Source organism: Hemitrygon akajei, chromosome 3 (assembly GCF_048418815.1).
Source record: "Hemitrygon akajei chromosome 3, sHemAka1.3, whole genome shotgun sequence".
NCBI classification, from domain to species: Eukaryota; Metazoa; Chordata; class Chondrichthyes; order Myliobatiformes; family Dasyatidae; genus Hemitrygon; species Hemitrygon akajei.
The window spans coordinates 83,463,615-83,470,202 of record NC_133126.1 but is presented as its reverse complement, the minus strand read 5'-3'; positions in this window follow the sequence as shown (position 1 = coordinate 83,470,202).

The window sequence follows — 6,588 nt, the reverse complement described above, 5'->3', positions numbered from 1 at the left end:
GCAGCAATGTCGGCGGTCTCTAAGAAGAAATGGCAAGAACAACGCATGCGCGAAGGAACAAGTATGCATGAACAGATATTAACAAAACTACAAATCCCAACTACGGCTGGAAGTGAATCGGAAGTGGAATCAGACTCTTTGGGAAATACAGAGGATGAAGAAGAGGAAAAGAAGAAAGAGATTAAAGGAGACATGAGATATCCTGATATATATGATGAATGAATTAAAAGCTATAAGAACAGATATAAGAAGGATGCAGAATACACTCGATAATGTGGTGGAAAAACAAAAGAAGATGGATAATAAAGTTAAAGAGATGGAAGTAAAAATGGAAGAAAACACTGAAAGAATAGATAAGATAGAAGACAATAATCTTGCCTGGACAATAGAAAGAAAACGGATGTTGGAAAAAATAGATGCGCTTGAAAACTCTAGTAGACGAAATAATATTAAAATTGTTGGTCTTATGGAAGGTACAGAGGGAGAAAATCAAATAAAATTCTTTCAAGAATGGATTCCGAAAATTTTGGAAATGAAAGAAGGAAGCCAAGTAATTGAAATTGAAAGAGCACACAGAGCTTTAAGACCAAGACCTTAACAAGATCAAAATCCAAGATCAATTTTGATAAAATGCTTAAGGTATCAAGATAAAGAAATGATCTTGAAGGCAGCTACTCAAGGTGCTAAAAAGAGAAATGGGCCATTGATAATAGAAGGGAAAAGAGTTTTTTTAATCCAGACATAAGTTATGATCTTCTGAAGAGGCGGAAGGAATTTAATCCAGTGAAAAAATCTTTATGGGAAAAGGGCTTAAAATTTTTATTGAGCTACCCAGCAAAACTGATAATTTTCCTGGATAACGAAGAAAGAAGATCTTCCGCTGATTACCGGAAAGCGGAGAAATTTGTACAAGAATTATTTGATGTCCACGAAGAGGACTAAAGAATTATAGAAATGAAGTGGACTAATGATGAAGACTGAAATAAGGTTGGACTTGATGGACATTTATAAGGAAAACAAAAATAGTTGAGGAGTATTAATTGGGAGTAGAGACATTAATTATTTTCTTTTTTTTCTTCACTAATATATTTTCTTTCTTTTTTTTTGCGGGGGAGCTGGAGGAGCTCCTGATCGATGGCTGCGAGTTTCACATGTACAATCATGGCGATTGCCATGACCCGTAAAATGGGGGGGGGGGGTAATGTTGTGTTCTTTTTATTCACAACATTAGTGGGGGGGGGGTATTTTGTTTTTTTCTTATATATTATTACCTTTTTTCTATTTTTCTTCTTTTTTGCCTGGATGGTTGGGGAGAGACTCATAGCAACATGGAGAATTTTAAAGAGTTCCCAAGGTATTATGAATGATTAATTTACTTAATTTTTAAAGTTTTAATGTTAATGGACTTAATGGACCTGTGAAAAGAAAACGAGTTTTAACATATATTAAGAAAATGAAAGGAGATATAGCTTTTCTACAAGAAACACAGTTAACAGAAACAGAACATAAGAAATTAAAGAGAGATTGGGTTGGAAATGTCATTGCAGCTTCATTTAATTCAAAATCGAGAGGAGTTGCAATTTTGGTTAATAAAACTTTACCAATTAAAATACAAAATATAGTAATTGATTCTGCGGGGAGATATGTGATTATACATTGTCAAATTTTTTCAGAATTATGGACTTTCATGAACATTTATGCACCAAATGAAAATGATGCAAAATTCATACAAGAAGTTTTTTTGAATTTGGCTGATGCACATGATAAAATATTAATAGGTGGAGATTTTAATTTTTGTTTAGATCCAGTTTTGGATAAGTCAACTAAAGTTGCTACAAAATCAAAAGTAATAAAACTAACTTTATCATTAATGTAAGATTTAAACCTGATTGATATATGGAGAAAAATTAATCCAAGAGAAAGAGATTATTCATTTTATTCAAATAGACATAAAACTTACTCAAGAATTGATTTTTTTTATTATCAAAAAATATTCAGGATAGAGTGAAAAGTGTGGAATATAAAGCAAGAATACTGTCAGATCATTCCCCCTTGATAATGACAATGATAATGATGGATAAGGAGGAATCGATCTATAGATGGAGATTTAATTCAATTTTATTAAAACGTCAAGATTTTTGTGATTTTATGAAAAAACAGATTCAATTTTTTTTGGATACAAATTTACATTCAGTTGAAGATAATGAAGCAATGAAAGCATATTTAAGGGGTCAGATTATAAGTCATACATCTAAAATTAAGAAGGAAAACATGGCAGAAATAGATCAATTGGAAAAAGGTATCATAAAGTTAGAAAAAGAATCTCAAAGATATATGACAGAAGAAAAACGAAGACAACTTGTAAATAAAAAATTACAATATAATACACTCCAGATATATCGTACAGAAAAAGTAATTATGAGAACTAAACAGAAATATTATGAATTAGGTGAAAGATCACATAAGATTCTTGCTTGGCAGTTGAAAACAGAACAGGCTTCTAAAACAATAAATGCAATTAGAACAAGTGTAAATATGGTTACTTATAAACTTTTAGAAATTAATGAAACTTTAAAGTTTTTTTATACTGAACGATATAAATCAGAATCATAAAATAAGACTGCTGAGATAGATAAATTTTTATCACAAATAACCCTTCCAAAATTAAATTTGGAAGAACAGAAAGGATTAGATATGCCCTTTACATTAAAAGAGGTTGAAGAAGCTTTAGGATCACTTCAGAGTAATAAATCCCCAGGAGAAGATGGTTTTCCTCCTGAATTTTATAAAAAATTTAAAGATTTATTAATTCCTCCTTTTATGGAATTAACATATCAAGTGGAAAGAATGCATAAACTCCCACAATCTTTTTTAACAGCGATCATAACTGTATTGCCAAAAAAAGATAGAGATCCTTTAAAACCAACATCATATAGACCTATTTCTTTGTTGAATACAGATTATAAAATAATAGCAAAAATTTTATCTAATAGAATATCTAAATATTTACCAAATTAATACATATGGATCAAACAGGTTTTATTAAAAACAATCAATGGATAATATAACCCGGTTACTTAGTATAATTCATTTGGCACAACAAAGAGAGGAAATGAGTGTGGCAGTTGCTTTGAATGCAAAAAAAGCATTTGATAGATTGGAATGGGATTTTTTATTTAAGGTATTGGAAAAATATGAGTTAGGAAAATCTTTTATACAATGGATTAAAACTTTAAATACTAATCCTCAAGCTAAAGTAGTTACAAATGGTCAGATTTCAACACCATTTTGCTTAACGAGGTCAACGAGACAAGGCTGCCCATTATCACCTGCTTTATTTGTATTGGCAATAGAACTATTAGCTGAATTAATTAGAACAGATTCAGACATTGGGGGCTTTAGAGTTAATCAAGAAGAATATAAGATTAATTTATTTGCTGATGATGTTTTGATTTATTTAACAAACCCATTGCAATCTTTGCAAAGATTATCTTTTAGATTGGAAGAATATGGGAAAGTATCAGGGTATAAAGTAAATTGGGATAAAAGTGAAATTTTACCCCTTATCAAAGGAAATTATAATCAATGTTGATTAGTAACTCAATTTCGATGGTCAATAAATGGGATAAAATATTTAGGTATTAGAGTTGATAATGATGTAAAAAATTTATATAAACAAAATTATTTGCCATTATTAAAAAAAATAAAAGAGGATCTTGATAAATGGATGATGTTACCAATAACACTAATAGGTAGAGTTAATGCTGTAAAAATGAATATATTTCCTAGATTGCAATATTTATTCCAAACTTTACCAATACAATTACCTCAAAAGTTTTTTCAAGAACTGAATAAATATGTAAGGAAATTACTTTGGAAAGAAACGATGTCAAGAATATCATTGGAAAAATTGACGTGTAAATTTGATTTAGGAGGGTTACAACTTCCAAGTTTTAAGAATTATTATAAAGCAAATCAACTTAGATTTATTGCGTCTTTTTTTGATGAAAAAAACCCGGCATGGATTAGAATAGAATTAGATAAGGTAGGAGGAAACATACCAGAAGATTTTATATATAAATGGGAATCCAAATGGATAAGGGGAAAAAAAGAATCTCCTATATTAAGACATTTGATTGATTTATGGAATAAGGTAAATATGGATGATGAGATAAAGAAATCTTTATTAACAAAAAGAACTTTAATTCAAAATAGGCTTATTCCTTTTACAATGGATAATAAACTTTTACATAATTGGTTCCAAAAGGGGATTAAATATATAGGTGATTGTTTTGAAGGAGGTATATTGATGTCGTTTGATCAATTAAAAAATAAATATAAAATATCAAACAACACTCTTTTCTGTTATTTTCAATTAAAGGCTTATTTACGAGAAAAGCTGGGTCAAACAATGTTGATGCCAAAACCTAGTGAAATAGAAATATTAATTCAAAAAGGAAAAATTTAAAAAATTACATCTTGTATGTACAATTTGATTCAACAACAGACAATTGAATCTGGAATTCATAAATCAAGACAAAAATGGGAATCTGATTTGAATGTTAAAATTGATGGAAAAAGTTGGTCAAGATTATGTTCTTTATCAAATTATCAAGATATCATTATCAAGATTATGATAAATACAATAAATGTTTGACTTAGATTAATACAATATAATTTTTACATCAATTATATATAACACCACAGAAAATAAATAGATTAAATTCAAATATGTCTGACCAATGTTTTCGATGTAATCAAGAAATTGGTACTTTTTTACATTCTACTTGGTCTTGTAAAATTCAACCATTTTGGATAAATTTAAGACTTTTATTGGAACAAATTACTGGAGTACAACTCCCACATAGTCCAATGTTATTTTTATTAGGAGATATTGAAGGGACAATACCCAAACTTAAATTGAATAAGTATCAGAAAAAAATTATAAAAATTGCATTGGCAGTAGCTAAAAAAGTTATCGCAGTTACTTGGAAATCTGATTTATATTTAACTATGGATCGTTGGAATAATGAAATATATAGTTGTATTCCACTTGAAAAAATTACATATAATCTAAGAAATGAATATGATATATTTTTGAAAATTTGGCTCCCATACATACAAAAGATGGGATTAAATATATAGGTCCTTTGAAGATAAAATTATAAAGTAATTGGGGAAAGTAAAATTAAATATTAAAATTATTTTGAACTCCATGGAGCATGTGGGGATCCTCCGATATCCAGGCAATCTTTTTTCTTCTTTCTTTCTTTCTTTTTTTTCTTTCTTTAGATAAGAGTTAAGGGGGGGAGGGTTAAGGGGTGGGGGGAGGATCAATATTATTTTTCTTTTTTTTTCATTACATTTATTCTTTGTAATTTTCTAAAAATTTAATAAATAATAAAAAAAAGTGCTGTTTGTTTTGCGGATGCAGTGTGTAGTGTAAATGTCAGTGATGGTGGGAAGAGAGACCCTGATGATCTTCTCAGCTGACTTCACTATCTGCTGCAGGGTCTTGCGATCCGAGATGGTGCAATTTCCGAACCAGGCAGTGATGCAGCTGCTCAGGATGCTCTCAATACAACCCCTGTAGAATGTGATGAGGATGAGGGGTGGGAGATGGACTTTCCTCAGCCTTTGCAGAAAGTAGAGACGCTGCTGGGCTTTCTTTGCTATGGAGCTGGTGTTGAGGGACCAGGTGAGATTCTCCACCAGGTGAACACCAAGAAATTTGGTGCTCTTAACGATCTCTGCCGAGGAGCCGTCGATGTTCAGCGGGGAGTGGTCGCTCTGTGCCCTCCTGAAGTCAACAACCATCTCTTTTGTTTTGTTCACATTAAGAGACAGGTTGTTGGTTCTGCACCAGTCCGTTAGCCGCTGCACCTCCTCTCTGTAAGCTGACTTGTCGTTCTTGCTGATGAGACCCACCACGGTCGTATCATCAGCGAACTTGATGATGTGGTTCAAGCTGTGTGTTGCAGCACAGTCGTGGGTCAGCAGAGTGAACAGCAGTGGACTGAGCACACAACCCTGGGGAGCCCCCGTGCTCAGTGTGATGGTGTTGGAGATGCTGCTCCTGATCCAGACTGACTGAGATCTCCCAGCGAGGAAGTCGAGGATCCAGTTGCAGAGGGAGGTGTTCAAGCCCAGTAGGCTCAGCTTTCCAATCAGATTCTGAGGGATGATTGTGTTGAATGCTGAACTGAAGTCTATGAACAGCATCCGAACGTATGTGTCTTTTTTGTCCAGGTGGGTTAGGGCCAGGTGGAGGGTGGTGGCAATGGCGTCATCTGTTGAGCGGTTGGGACGGTACGCAAACTGCAGGGGGTCCAGTGAGGGGGGCAGCAGGGATGTGAGTGCAATGGGACGGTAGTCATTTAGGCAGGACACTGAAGACTGCTTCGGCACAGGGACGATGGTGGCGGCCTTGAAGCACATTGGAACGGTGGGGCTGCTCAGGGAGATGTTGAAGATGTCAGTGAGAACATCTGCTAGCTGGTCTGCACATCCTCTGAGCACTCTACCAGGAATGTTGTCTGGTCCAGCAATGTTATCACTGTGTTTAGGCAACTGATGGGTAATGACTTC